The sequence below is a fragment of the Eupeodes corollae genome, chromosome 3 (genome assembly GCF_945859685.1).
Source record: "Eupeodes corollae chromosome 3, idEupCoro1.1, whole genome shotgun sequence".
Taxonomy (NCBI): Eukaryota; Metazoa; Arthropoda; class Insecta; order Diptera; family Syrphidae; genus Eupeodes; species Eupeodes corollae.
In genome coordinates, this window is record NC_079149.1 from 104,206,461 (window position 1) to 104,222,666 (window position 16,206).

The 16,206-nt window shown below is 28.6% G+C and overlaps 1 long non-coding RNA gene across 1 annotated transcript; it reads left to right on the forward strand.

Annotated features, from left to right (window-relative positions):
• The first annotated feature begins 3 nt into the window (after nucleotides 1–3).
• Nucleotides 4–15,919, forward strand: LOC129949365 (uncharacterized). Its single transcript, XR_008782032.1, has 3 exons — nucleotides 4–144; nucleotides 15,037–15,277; nucleotides 15,339–15,919. It is a non-coding gene; the product is annotated as an uncharacterized LOC129949365 (long non-coding RNA).
• The last annotated feature ends 287 nt before the right edge of the window (nucleotides 15,920–16,206 follow it).

Consider the following 16,206-nt stretch of genomic DNA (forward strand, 5'->3'; position numbering starts at 1 on the left):
GCAGCCAGTGTACACAGCTACTGCTGCTGGATGATCACTTGTTCATGTTGTTTAACTTGCTGCTGGTGCTCTGGGGCTGCTTGATCGTTGGTTGGAGTGGAGTTCCGTGACTCCTGTTACTTATTTGTATAGATGCGACTAAGTGTATGTTTGTGTGTATCTATGTATCTATCTATGTGTTTTCTTTTTTTTTTGTGATGGTGTTTGGTGTGTGTGAAATATTTTCTCACAGTTCCTCAAGCTATTTGGAGGAATTTTTTCCATTTTTTGCTTTTCGATCTATATTAATAAGGTAGTATTAGTGAGCGAGTTGTTTTTGAGAATGTAGTTGTAGGGAGAGAGAGAGAGTGAGTGAGTAAGAGAGAGAAATCAATCGTGAGAGAAAACTAAATTTTCTCACTGATACAGATGAAAAAATATCAAAAAAGATACATTTTGTGCGATGTGATGTTGATGTTGATCGTGATGGTGATGATGATCATCATCAACATCAAGAGATGGTATTGTAGTGTGTTTTTTTTGTCTTCATTTCATTTGATGGTGATCTCGGCTCTGAGCTGAGACTGAGGCTAAGACTGAGACTGAGACCCATAAGATACTTTTTTTTCTGTGTTTTTTAATTTCCTTCAACTTCATCTTCTTGAGATATTTTGTTGTGTTGCTTTTTTTCTCATTTTTGTGCATGAGCAACAAGTAAACACATTCCATTGAGATGTGTTTCCTCTAAGAAGATATCTCTCGTGCAATATATAAATCATCAATCCTAAAGTTTATAAGTGGATGTGGTTGGATGATACAAAAAAAAGTTAAAGGTTTTGAGTGTCCTTTTTTTGTTTGTCTTAATGTATCAAAATGATTTTAATCGATGATGAGTTGTGTTTTTTTTACTTTGAAATTTAAAAAAAAATGAAATGCTTAGAAAGCTATATATTATTGGTTAAGAAAATCTTATTGATCAGGGACAATAATTTGAATTTGACAAAAAGGATACTAGTATAATTAAAATAATAATTTTGTTATATTATATTTAGTTTTGAAAATAAATATAATTATGTGAGAAAAATTTTAGTCAAAGGGCAATTCGGACTTAAAACTCACTTGAGATAGAAATTGCTAACATAATTAAATGTTTTGGATAAAATTTTAATAATTGCTCAAAGGAACGTCTTATTTTTAATTATAAGATTATGGAATTTCAATTTATGGAGGAACAAGAAATTAACTATTATTTTCATAACTCTCAAAAATCTGTTGTAAGAAATAATTTAAAATTAAAGTTAAAAAGGAGGCTCGGATACGACCTACACTAATAGCTTCCCATTCCGTCTGCCGATTTGTCTTGCTTTGAAGGCTTAGTCGAAAACCAATTTTAATAATATTTGCGTATATTTAAAAAAGAATAAATGACTTTTGGATTTTTATAAACAAATTTCTGAATGTAGAAAACAATATTTTCTGTGAGAAAAAATTAGTTTAATTTTTGAAAAGATATTTGAGTAAATTTTTACCAAGTAATATTGTTTTTTAGTTTGTATTTATTGTAAAAAAAACTATCGATTCTATTTTTCTCAAATTTTAACTGAATGTTGACAACAATATTCCTATAAAAATAATCTTAAATTTTTTTTAAATTTTTACCAACTTTTATTAATTTTTTGTTGAGTTTTTGTTTTTTGTAAAAAAAACTCATAATTTGATTTTTCTCAAAATTTTACCAGATGTCAAAAACGTTATTCTTCGTTGCATACAGTTATTTCGGAGAAAAAAAACATTTTTTGTTCCAAAAATAAATTAATTGACAATTATTTTTTTTTTTGATTTATAAAAAAACGTTTAATTGGATTTTTCCAAAAATATACTTCTTTGGTGTCACGTTACAATATATAATGTACAATTTTATTTAAGTCGCTAGCGCTATTGGTTCGTGAGATATTCTTTTATTAAGACCATAGAGACCTTGAAAAATTGATAAATGTCAACATTTTCAATTCAATAAATTGGACCGATTACAATAACTTCCTATGGGAAGTTAATAATGAATGAATCCAAATAATACAAAAATTCTGAAAACTCTGAACCTGACTTGAATTCAATGTCTACATGGATGATCAGGCTTTAATTTTTGTTTTATTAAATAAGATTGATAAGAGTAGTTTTCAACAAATATCCTAAAAGTTTTCAAAGCTAATTAATTTTAATAGTGATCAGATTACTTACTGTCGTATATTTCGACTTGAAAAATTTAGCTCGTCAAAATCTCGTTGAAATCATTACTAAACAAAAATTAAAATATACCATTTTTGTTTTCACTTTTTACGTGATAAAATAAAATAACAAAGAAAGTATAATAACTATATTTAAATACTTAAATGGTTTTTAGGTGTTATTACATTTTTTAAATATAAAAAAGTTCTTAAAAAAGGGTTTCCTTCATGTTCCTATAAGTGAAAAATCTTTTGAGTGACTTATTTTCTTTAAAAAAAACTTGATATTTTTTTTCAAATGTAGGTATTTTTTGAAGTTTTATTTTAAAATGTACTGTACTTCTTTATATCCACGTAGTCGTTTACCTAAGTCCTAAACTGCTGAATTCTATGATCGTATTTGGCATACTTCTCCGACCTCATGCTCAAAAATTTATTTTTTTTGCTGAGTTTTTTTTTAACGTTATATTGATAATTGTTTGCTGTCATTTCGTTGAAATATCGACTAAAACCATTTTTTTTGTATTCTTGTAGAAAAATTCATTGTTGACTTTCACTTTGTGTTGTTCTCGAAAACATTACATTTGATAGTAATAAAAAGAACAGTAAAAACTTCCATTTAGTAAATTTTTTTGTACAATTTAAATTTCCTTAGATTTAGAATTAATCTATTGATTTATAACTATCAATATATTTATGTTTTCTCTATAAAACTCTAAAATGCCTTAAGGTAGTAAGTAGATTAAACAACTTTTAGTTTTAATCAATAAAAAACACAAGCAAAACATAAAATTAATCTTAGTAGGTAATAAAATTTAAATTTACCATAGTAATATTTTTATTATTTTAGGCATTTTTAGCTTAATTACTTATTTATAAATATTTATTAAAAAGATAAGTAAGCTCTGTATTATCTTGAGTTATAAAACTTTTTGAATTGAAAGAAAAAATGTTTTGTGAAAAGAATAATAACTCCTTAATGTTTTATCAAATACTTTTGTTTCAACTTTCAATGTTTATTGGAAACTGTAACACCTAATTGTCGCATAATTTTACAATTAATTATATTTGAAAAATAATGAAAGTATGTACATATTTGAACTAACAAAATTTTGAAATATTAAAGTCAAAACCTTTCAAAAACATCCAGTAATTGGTTTCAATTAATTTTATAGTTTTATTCTAATCCAAATTTAATTTGCTGTTAAATGTATTGATTTCTAGAAGTAACATTGATTCAATAACAAATAGCTATGACACGTTAATAATAAAATATTTAATTCAGCTTTTATTTGTTTAATTAAATTGTTTTTGTAACGAAAAGAAAAAATCCTTTATCTATACAAATTATGGAATGAGCAACAAATTGTTTCGAATAAAACAATTTATTACAATACTTTGTCTAACCATCCGTATTGAAAGAGGCTAATAAAACATAAGAAATAATTTGTGTTTGGTTGATTTATTTAACAAATTTAATGAAACAGTTCTATCATTTTTACTCGATTGTTTTTTTTAAATAGTACTGAAACGAAAACATATTTTAAATTCAAGATTTATTTTGCAATAAATATGTGATCATCATTATTTATTTTCAAAGTTCAATTCAATTTTTATGATTTTGTATACTATGTCGTATACTTACTATTTTTGTCGGTAATTGTTTATGCATTAAATGCAAAATAATAATTGGACATTATTTTCTGGAACGCATGAATAAATTAGTACATATACAAAAATAGTCAAAATTAACCACTTAACATTCAGACTAGAAATTTTAGCAATGCTACATAACTCTGTAATGAATATGGTTTCATTTTCTACTTTTGCCAAATTATTGACCGACGCACGGCGACAGAAGGTCTGACCCATTATTTTGTACAACTTAATTTTTTACTGTTACTTTCAAAATTGTATGTTATGAAGTGGCAAACCAAATATTTATATTAAAAAAATTTTCGAGTTTAATTTAAAAAGAAGAACAGTTTATTTATCTGTTACAAACACAATATTTATTTAAATTATACAACAAATTTACCAAATAATAATCACATCAAGTAAGATTTTTATTAATATCAATTTACATTTACATCCCTCCTCAACCCCTTCCCGTTTGCTCTATCAACATAATATCAATATTGCTTATTTATTCTTTTTTTTATTTTTAGTTTATTTTTCAAAAACTATAGTATATAGTATAGTTTTGTAGTCAGAAAGTCTAGCATTGACGACTATCTAATATAAACGGTATACCGTATACGTGTACTACGTGCGTAGCAAAAATATATAAATTATAATTCAAATGAAACTTAAATAATTATGCAAAACAGATGATAAGTTGAATTATTGCTAATATTTTATAGCTTTTATATCTGTATTTCTTTAGTCGAAGCCATACCTTGTTTTTATGTGTTCTCTATAAAGTAGATAGATATATACCATATTTGTATAACTTAAATATAGTTAACCAGTTTGATTATAAATTTACTATTTTATTGCTAATTTTGGCAAAACAGACTTTTAGAGTTTTTTGGGCTTGTTGCTTGAGATGCAATTTATCTATCTAATGAAAAAGAGATATACATATGTTTATAAATATTAATCAAAAGCATGGGTTGGTTTTTTTAATGTTTTTATTTTTTTTGTTAACGAAATTGTTTATTTAATGTTTTTTTTTAAGCTTTATAAGTCATAATTTTTTAAGGTGTGTTTTAATTTGTGTGTTTAAAATAAAATTTCAAATAAGTATAGAATTGATTTGTTTAGAATTTAGAAAAAAAACACAAATATTTACTAACGTCATAACATAACATGCAAACCTTTCATTCAAGAACTTCCACTTTAAACTACGTTTTATTGACAAAACAATAAATTCATCTAACTGAACATTTATTTTACGTTTCTACATATTTCGTAGAAACTTAAGAAAGATAATAAATAAAGATTTTTCACATGTATCTATAATAAAGTGAATTATGTTTATTTTGAGCGTACTTTATTATTTACATTCTAAATATTTTGCGTGTTTTATTTATTTGTTTAACTTTATTAGCAAAAAGAGTGTTAACGTAATTGAAATTACAAAAAATTAAATAAATATATTAAGATAAGTCTTGAAAGCAAATACTTTTCTGTATTGTTGTATTGTTTTGTACAATTAACAGGTTCTTAAAAAGCAGTGATCTAAAAAAAATACTGATGAGGAAAAATTGTTGAAATTTTCCACGTAGCCTTAGAAAAATTCTAAAGATTTTAAATTACAAGATCTCTTGCACCAATTTTTTTTTTCCTCTTCGAGAAATAACATGGTAAAAATTGCAATAGTTATATTATGTATTACGTCCAGTCCTGTTACAAATTAATGGTAAGCGCGCGGCGTCGATATCAATATCTTCCAATTTCGGACATAAATCGTTGTTTAGTAGGGATTCATTCACCTCATCAGTTATATGTACATGCGGGAGGTGATTTGCATTATTATAAAAAAAAATTAAAGTCCTTATAGTCAAAATTGAATTTTTACCCAGTGGTGATAATTTTATGTCTGATCTTATTTTGAAAAAATATATTTTAAAATGCAGTTTTTAGTTGACAAACTGAAAGTTTGTAATTCTGTTGATACTGGGACTTCAAATATCTAATAATTTGATATGAAACAGATTGAATTTGAGATTTTATACAATTATTTGAAGTCACTGTTAAAGGCAATGAGGCAATATAAATACAAGTGATTTTTAATGAATGTAAAGACTTCAAAAGAATAGATGACGTTTGGCGGTGGGAGGTTATTTTTTAACCAAAGTTACTTAATAACGCCACTTAATTTATTAACTTCCCATACGGCATTTCTCGACGTTTCAAGGTCCTTAGAATCTAAATAAATTTAGTTTTAGAGGGATGCCTATGGGTGCGTACGTAAGTTCGGGAAGCTTTTTCTGCTTCCATATCTTAAGAAACAGAAATGATATAGACTTCAAATAAATTGTATTATACAGATAAAAATGCAGAAAGGACTCTCAAACAAATTAAGTGGGTGTTTTTTACCATAGAAATTTAAAAAAATAAGTGAAAATGTTGGGTAACCCAAAATATCTCACGAACTAGCAACGCTAGCGATTTGAATTAAATTTAATATTACATATTGTGACGGGATACCAAACTAAAAAAAAAATTTAACACAAATACATTTTACGGTTTTTTTATAAATAAAAAAACTGAACAACAATTGTCACCTCGAATGTTTTACACACAAAAACGATTTGTAGGTTTATGCCACGAAAATTAAAATTTTTGACATCTGGTAACAATTTCTGTGACAAAATCAGGAAATAAAATATTTTTAGAAAGTTGTCTGTGCGTGCGTGTGTACGTACGTTAGTACGTCCGTACGTTCGCTACGTTTTTTGTCGTCCATAACTCAAGAACCAGAAGAGATATCGACTTCAAATAAATTTTGCTATGCAGATAATAGAGCAGGAAAATGCAGAAAGGGCTCTCAAGAAAATTGCGTGGTTGGTTTTTATACCATAGCAGTTTCAAAAAATGTGAAAATGTTGGTTAACCCTAAATATCTCACGACCAATGACGTTACAGACTTGAATTAAATGTTATATTATATATTGTAACGCGATATCAAACCAGTATATTTTTGTTTTTTTTTTTCATATTAAAAAAACTGAAAAAAATTGTCACCTCGAAAATTCTACATATAAAATATGGTTTTATCTCCAAAACAATTTTATGCAAAGAAAAATAACGTTGTTAACATGTGGTAAAATTTTCAGAAAAATCAAATTGACAATTTTGTTTATAAAAATAGAACCCATAAAAAAATTACTCAAAGTTGGTAAAAATTGCTTTTCGACTTAAATATCTTTTCAAAAATTTGAAATTATGGGTTTATTTTGATGACAGTTTGTTTACAAAAAATAAAAACTTAAAAGAAAAAACTTAAAACTTCAAAGTTGATAAAAATTGATTTTCGACTCAAATACCTTTTCAAAACTTTGAGATATTGGCTTTAAACTACTTTTGTCTTTTGAAAAATATTATTGTCAACATTCAGTAAAATTTTAAGATAAATAGAATTGACAGTTTTCTTTATAAAAAATAAAATCCTAACAAAAAAACGTTACTCAAAGTTGGTAAAAATGTAATTTCGACTCTAATGTCTTTTCAAAAACTTGAGATTATGACTTGAAACTTATTTTATCTTATATAAAATATTATTTTTTACATTAGATACAATTTTGTGAAAAATCGAATTGACATCTTTTTTACAAAAAATAAAAACTTAAAAGAAAATTTAACTAAGTTTTTTAAAAATTGATTTTCGACACAAATATCTTTTAAAATTGACCGTTTTTTTTTACAAAAAATAAAAATCTTAACAAAAATATAATAAAATTGATTTTTGACTCAAATATCTTTTTAAAACTTTTAAATATTGGATTTAAACTACTTTAAATAAAAACCTAAACAAGAAACAATGCTAAAACTTAGTCAAAATTTACTTTCGACTCAACTATCTTTTCAAATATTTAAAATATTGGCTTCAAACTTATTTTTTTTCACTGAAAATATCGTTTTCGATATTCAGTAATTTTTTTTATTAAAACCCAACAGTCAGTTTTTTTCATAAGAAAACAAAATCAACAAAAATAAGACACAAATTTGGTAAAAATTGATGTTCGGTTCTTTATATCTCTCAAATTAATTTCATTCATCCAATTTGTACAAATTTAAGAAATGCCCCTAAAATTGGTAAAGATTTGTTTTCAACTAAATATCTATTTAACAAAACTAGATTTTTAAACTAAACTATTTCCCTAGATATGCACAGTTCTATCCGTCACATACTTAGTTTTTCATGTATGTATGTTCCTCTTATAAAAAACATATCTTATATCTTTTACAACTTCATTCACGTTGACAAAACATCCAAACATAACTTGAGTTAACGCCTTATAATAAAAATGTGTTCAATCTATTAATCTTCGATTACCAGTGTTAAATTTTTCTTGGAAAGAGTTTTTGTTGTCAGTATGAAGTGTCCCTTAGTACGATTTATCTCCTGGCTAAGCTCATCCTAAGACCGCACATGCCTTAAGAAAGAACATGTCTAAAAAAGTATGACCTACCGAAAAACTAACGTATCCAAAGAAATCGTTTGTTCATTCGATTAGTTCGTTGAAACATACAAACCAATTCTTTTGATATATGTACATATTTCTGTATTACTATTTTATATTTTTATTATTATAAAAAGTTAAATTTTTTAACAAAATAAAAATATAAAGTTTGTGAGAGCCGGATTAGGAAGACTTACTAGCAAAAAATGTAAATTTTGAAATGTCTATGCAGACGAAATTAGTTATGGAAACGAATTGTTTCATAATGTGTTTCAAAAGTTTTTCAGTCCCTTCAAATTGGACTTTTTTATGAACACGTGTTGAATATCTGCTTAAATTGACATTGATTTAAAAACCATTAAACCATAATGTAAAAATATGTCAAACAAATTAATTTCGTGTGACATTTGCACAATGTGACATATTGAAATATGTTTTCTAAGTCATGTTTGATAAAATTCATAAGTTCTTAAATTCCAGTGTCAAAAGCTTAACGCTTCATAAATTTATCAGTTCAATCAGCTCTAGGCTGTCCTCTTCAGCCTTCTTCTTCATTTCTAGAATCTTTAACTTAATAAATATCAAACACATTCTCTTTGACCTCAAAAATCAAATACAAAATTTCACACATATGTCATTTCCATTTGACTGCTGTTGGATAGAACCATGTTTTTTTTTGTCTACATATGATCCGATATGCCATGCTTTCAATTAAACTTGTCCTTCTTTATCTGACATCTGAGCATCAATTCATTTCATCTGTTTTTCTAGTTCAGAGCGTCAAAAAGTTTAAAAATATTCTTCCATATCAAATGACTAATCTGAACTTATCATATAAATGGAAAAAATGTTTCCGAAGAAGAGCATGAGTTTTGTTGTCTGCGATGCCACACGCCAGTATAGTATACAAATTTTAATTAATATTAATTTTTTCTTATTTTGGAAATGCTTAGGGATATGTGATTAAACCGTTAGCATTTTGCTGGTGATGTCATTCATACTATTATCATACATATGTATACTCATAGATACAATCTTATAGTGTATCTTTTAGTCTATTTTGTCTGTCAGTTTGTCTGTTTCTGTTTCAGTTTTAGTTTGAAAGATATTAGTTTAGGTCAGTTCCTATAATGTTGTCTAAAGAATTTCTATCGTACATTATATTGAGGTTTTTAATTAATTACGACGGATGAGGAAGACGATATATGATGTGATATGTCTTGTCGGATGTCAGTAAATTGATGTGTATGCCAAAGTGAAATTCCTTGCGTTGAACGACACTTAAATCGATATAAGAAGACCTTAAGATAAAAATCTGGCGATGGTAATTATTTTTTCTTGGTACTTTTTGTGATATTGTGTGATTATTATCAAATACAAAGTATGTATGAACAACAAAGAATGTTACTCAAGATATTATTTAATGTTATGATTTTAATTAATTAACGGCCAGCGACTGCTAATCAGATAAGTATCATTTCTTCGAAAACGTTTAAACTGTTGCTATGTGGTAAATTACAATTTATGAATAGTTTGGTTGATATTATTAAGGAAGTTATGAAATCTTAAGTAAGGAATACTGAAAAAGGAGCAAAATGTTTATAGGATTCCGATTGACTGCAAACTTAATTTTTCCAAGCTTTTAGGCGCTTGAAAGTAGATGAATCAATTTTATGAAAATTGGTACTCGAAATTGTTTTAAAGACTGTTTATAAGGATTTTGGAGTTCTATATAAAGAGATAAAAGAAGTCTCAAGAACTCCACAGACCACGACCAATGATACTAAATTGTAACTGATATTTTTTAGACGTATGGATATCAATCTGGTAATACATTTTTCAGAGTTGGTCTTTTTGACAGCTGTGACTAGTTTACTCTTGGACTCTATTTATTTGACGAGGATTACAATCTTTTAGGGAAATTTAATGAGGCCAAAATTATTTCAGTTAACTTATTTGCAAGGCAGTTCGCAGAAAATTCCACCTTATCTGATAGTGTCATGGCTCCCTAGTTCTTGAACGTGTTAATGATTCTATGGGAGTATTCTTTTTTCGTAGTCGAACTGTGGCGAGCGTCCTTTAAGATCTCAACATTCATAAATCCGCTGGCCCAGATAGTATTAACACTATTATTATTCAAAACCACTGCGCAAGCTTTTCCATCTATTCTAATCTTCTGAGCTCGTTCCGAGTAGTTGGAAAACTTCATTTTTTCTGCCAATCCCAAAAAAGTCTAATCTTTTTCTCCCACAAATTATCGACCAATAGCACTAACGTCCATTCTTTCCAAGGTCATGGAAACGCTGGTTTATTATCAGCTCTTTTGATCTTTTATCGAAAATGCGTGCTTTTGATATCTTCTTCTTTTGAATCTCTTCTTCGTTGGATTAGTAATTTTCTTTCGAACCGTTCAATACAAGTTGTTTTAGACGGATTCAAGTCTGAAGCCCATAATATAAATGCTGGTGTGCCTCAGGGCTCCGTTTTGTTTCCGACCCTTTTTGCTCATTTTTATAAATGATCTCCTGTCTGCTACTTCTAATCCATTACTTTCTTTCGTTGACGATAGCACTCTCAGCTTTTCATATTCGTTTCCAGACTCACAACCCTCCTCTTCGGATATGGAACTGCAACGGCAAAATACGATAAGTTCATTAAATCCTGATCTAAACAGAATTGTAGTACCCGTGGCATGTTGGTTAGTGAATTGGACTACCATGCAAGGGGTCTTGGGTTAAATCCTTGCCTGTGCTACCTTAATTTAAAAAAAAAATAATTTTCGCGGGTACTGCCTCTTGCGAGGAATTGACACCTTCAAGAGTAATTCTTGTCGTGAAAAAGTGCTTTCTCAAAAGCCGTTCGGATTCAGCCTAGAATTGTAGGTCCCTTCCATTATTGACAACAGTACTCGCACACAGAAATGGTTGAAAATTGTAAGTCACTAGGCCCTGGTTCACAACGGACTGTTGCGCCACCCAATTTAATTTTTAAACAGCATTGTACAATGGGGAATAAAAAACCGCGTGCAGTTTAATGCTTCGAAAACCTAATGTATCGTTAAAGCAGGATATACTCTCTTTGCCGCTATAAATGAGTCGCACTTGCATCAACAAAACGGAATGTGCATCAGCAACCACCTTTTGCAGAGCGATCACATACGCGATGTCGCCAAAAATGCCGCAAGATGTCTAGATTTTCTGAGAAGATGGAAGAAATTTTTCTCACCCTCTGATCTGGATACAATCTATAAAAACTATATAAGTGCAAAACTTGAATATAACTCCCATCTTTGGACTGGTGCTCCAGTAACTAATTTAAGCTCTTGGACAGTATTTAAAGAAGAGCTTCTAAAATGATTGGTGACATTAACATCATCAACTCGTTTACTTATTTCTTGTCTCACCCTTTCTTAGCGTTACTTTAATGGACCATGATCTAGTAAAGTAGCTAGTTGCATTCATCCCCTCAAACAATTTAACCGTAGTATCCGTGATTCTAGGAATGCTCATCAGTTTACCCTTGAGCCCAACTTCGGCCGTAATATTAAGTGCAGAGATTCATTTTTGAGCCGTACTACACGATGTGGAACGCCTTGCCGCGCTCTATCTTTACCTGTCATTGCAATGTTCAAGAATTAAAAATCAATGTACACCGACACCCCCTATCTAACCCTTCCCTCTTTTTTTCTAATGCTCAAACTGTGTCTTTGGCAAATTAAAGAAATACACCCTTTAAGTGTTGGCTAATTATAAAAAAAAGTTGGATTTCTGTTCTTTTTAGTATTTCAATTTTAATATCCCGAATTCTATTCCTATCGGAGACATAAATTGATGTAATTAACTTTTGTAATTAAAAAATAACTAGACAATGTGTTCTTAAATCTCATTCAAAACAATGAGACCTTAATAAAAGTGTTAATATTGAATTATGTCAAAAAATATTAAAATAAAGATATAAATTATTACTCTTTCATATAAATTTTCTTATATCTCTTCAATAAAAAAGATCAAGTGGTATTCTATGGATCAACTAAATTGGATTCAAAAAAATTACAATTGGTTTGCAAAAAAAAATTGACTTTTCAAAACTTCAGAGTGTTATATAGAATCCCAGTAAGAGTATACTAGAAATAAAATGATATCTCGAAAAAATTTAAATTTAAAAAAATAGTCCCAATGTAACTATCTTCAGAGAAAATACAAATGGAATAAATCACCAAGAAATGTATTTGCCAAAATACCTAGATTCCAGGTGCATCTACTGACACAGTCATTTCTTAACCATGATGACGATGAAATTGATGAACAAGGTCTTACAAGCGTCAGTTAAATCGTTAGTTTATTTCAAAACTACTTTATTATCTTAGTTTTTTTTATACTTAAAATTTTAAGCTTGGAAGAAAACAATTATATTAGTCTTCGATAATCCCTTTTTCAAATATTTAGATCAAATATTATACATATAAAATTATCATATATCAAGTCTTGAATATATGTTTCGGAAATTTGTTTGTGTGAGTTTATCTAGAAGATTAAGTCTCCTGATTCCTCTGAACTTATAGAATTATTGAATAACAAATTCCTTAATTTTTTTTAATTACAAATATTGTGTTTTTTTTTAATTTTCTAGTTGAACTCTTTTGAAGAATATAAATAATTCTACTACCAAATAAATGTTCCACATACGCCACAGTGAATATTGTTAATAAATGACTGTACACGTTACACTGCATAACCTTCATTTAAATTTTCAATTTCGACTTTCTTAGTGAATGGAGAAAAACAGAAGTAACAAAAAACTAGATACTAAAATGGAAAGTTTTTCATTTTTGTTTTTTTTTTGAGCTAGGAAAAAAGGTTAAAATTTTTTGAACATATTCAAATATTAAAATTAATAAAAAATACTGCTAAAAAATATAAAGCAAATTTCTCATGAAATTTGAAATAAAATTTAAAAAACAAATCTCACACGAGTTATTAAGGGGGTTATCCCATGTGATGGCTTCAAAAAATCGATTTTTTTTCATATATTGCTAGAATACGGTAGTAAAGGGATTTTTAAAATTTCGAAGTCGTTTTAAAGATACGACTTCGGCCTGTCAAAACAAATAAACGAATCGGTGGAAAAGGACCAGGTAAACTTACTGATAAAGTTATTCAGGAAATCTTTAATGAAGGTTTCAAAGGTAATTTGAAAGTAATGTCGGTTATGGGATGCCCTATAGGCCGCGAAGCCCATACTTATGTTGAGAAACGTGATGAAAAGCGAATCTCACTTTTTAAGCGGCGCGTAAGTGATGCCGTTAAACAACCCAGAATTGATTCAAGAGCTGAACAATCTATTTTGAAAGAGTTTCAAGAAAAAGAGGAAGGAATACTCTATGGACCAGTCATCGCCGATTAAGGTAAGTCGATATTTTCATAGTAAAGAGGACTTGAAACTTTAAACGAGTTTTTCTCAAAACTGTGCTTTTCAAACTTGCCTCCATCGTATCTCAGAAACAGCTGGACCAAGTGACTTGAAATTTGATGGGTTGGATTCAGCACATGTAAACGCATAATTCCAAAAATTTCGATTTTTTATAGCAAAAAACAAAAAGAAAAACGAACAATTCGCGATTTTTTTTTTAAATGCCTCCATGCATTTAGGTTCACAGATAAAAACGACGTTTACTTTTTTTGTCAGTCGGAATCGTGGAGGAAGTGCGAGCCATTTTTTCAAGGTTGAGTTGTTCACACCGATGTTACTCGTATTCCTTACAATATTTTTAATCAAAATTTTATATTTATACTTTCGAACTATGTAAATAAATAATAATAAACTTAATAAAGTTGTATCTTTTTACTGGTCGTAAAAAAAATCCTAAAAATTCCTTTAAATACAGGCCGTCACATGGGATGACCCCTTAACATAAACAGGTGCTTATTGAACAATTCAACAAATAGAAGAGGTCTTAAAACTTAACCTTGTGGAATAGCTCCATTCAAAATCATGTAATTTCATTACTTTGATTACATTTTGAGAAATAATTAAAATCTGTATTTAGAAATGTCATTACTTAGCTACTTAAGGTTTTTGAACTTAAAGTTATTAATAATTACATGCATTTCAGACTAACTAACTATAATACCAGAAGTACGAGTTATGATTCATAATCACAGAAGAAGGTTTATGTAATATTCGAAACCAAAAGTAGTTAACCTCCAATATTCTAATTTTTTTATTGTAGAACATTTTTAAAAATTCTGAAAACTTCTCGAATTCAATTTAAATTCAAAATCTATAAACATTATTATTTTTGAGAATAAAAATGCGTCCTTCGATTAGCACATTTCGACACACTAGCTTAGCTATAGCCAGCTCGTAAAATTGATTCAAAGCAATATACGAGACTCCGTTATGAATTTATTTAATTTGTTGTTTTTATTAATGTTTTTTTTTGGTAGTAATTATGACTTCTCATTCACTCACTCACTATAAACAGCTGCGTTTCTTCACATCTTCATATAGGATTAATTTTTAATACACAAAACCTGTGTATAGATAGCTACTAAACTCTTATACTTACATACCTATCTATACTAACACAAGAAAGTATCTACAGAAATACTTAATTATCTTTTTATTGAATTTAAATAGGATGCTAAGATGTTCACATTCCAATTTCCATTTCGTGAAATAAATAATAATTTTATGTGCAGGCACGGCCGGCAGAGGAACGTGGTGAGGTGGTGTGGTGGTGGTGTGACGACTGGCGCGGCGGCAGCGGCGCGGTGGAGCAGAGCGAAGATCGAGGTGAATGGTGGTACTGCTGTTATAGGTAGTAATGGTGATACTGGTGATGGTGGTGGTTGACGAGGAGCAAACATTGAGAGTACCTCTCTACCTACTACTTCATCCAGTTCTTCAGCATTGTGAAAGATTTATAAATTCGAGATTCAAGTAAGCAAAAGATCGATCGATCAGTGCGATTAATCTAATCAAAAGCACGGTGGTTATTTAGTATAGAGTTGCTGGTTAGGAGCATCAGCATCAGCATCATCATCATAAGAGATACAACACACATATCGGAGCTACTCAGGCTTTTTTTTTTATGTATGTAGGTATTTGTGTATAAAAGCAAATACCAACTAATTAAAAAAAATATACTCGGGTTCAAACTTAACTGACCACTTCAGATATTTTTCAGAGCTGCTTTAAGACGTTGAAAGCTGAAGAAGAAATACTTATTATATTTTAGACCTTTGAGTTCCAAGTGAGCTGTCATTGGTGCTCTTTGACTTAAGATGAAATGAGATAAATCATGATGAAAATATATTTGGAGAAAAAAAAACAAGTATACGCCACAGTGCTCCATTTTTATTTAAGGATCATTATGTCACCAAAATGGCAAAATGTTCTAAAATCCTTTTTGTTTGTTAATTAAATAATTTCATGAAATCATTTTTGATTCATTAGTCAAAGCTGTCGGAGGAAAATTATTGGATTTTTCAATTAAGTACTTGACCAAGCTTTAGCCAAAAATGGTTTATAATATAATATAATTACTTTTAGCCTCTCCTCGTTTCTAAACTCCTCTAAGATGAAAACGTTGTGTAGACTAAATATTTTGATAAAATAATATTATTTTCAATTGTTTAAGGGTTCGTTCACAGTGAAATTTCAAAGTTTTTAACTCTCAATAGTAAAAAATGAAGTTATAAGTTCACGTGACTGGTGATGGACAAGAACTGACATATTTATATCATTTTGACATTTAAAAACCGTTTTGACAGTCAAAAAATTTGGATTAATTATTCAAGGAAATAATGTATTGATCAGTATTTTATGCACTTTAGTATTTATAAAGATGAACAACTTGATGAACGTAA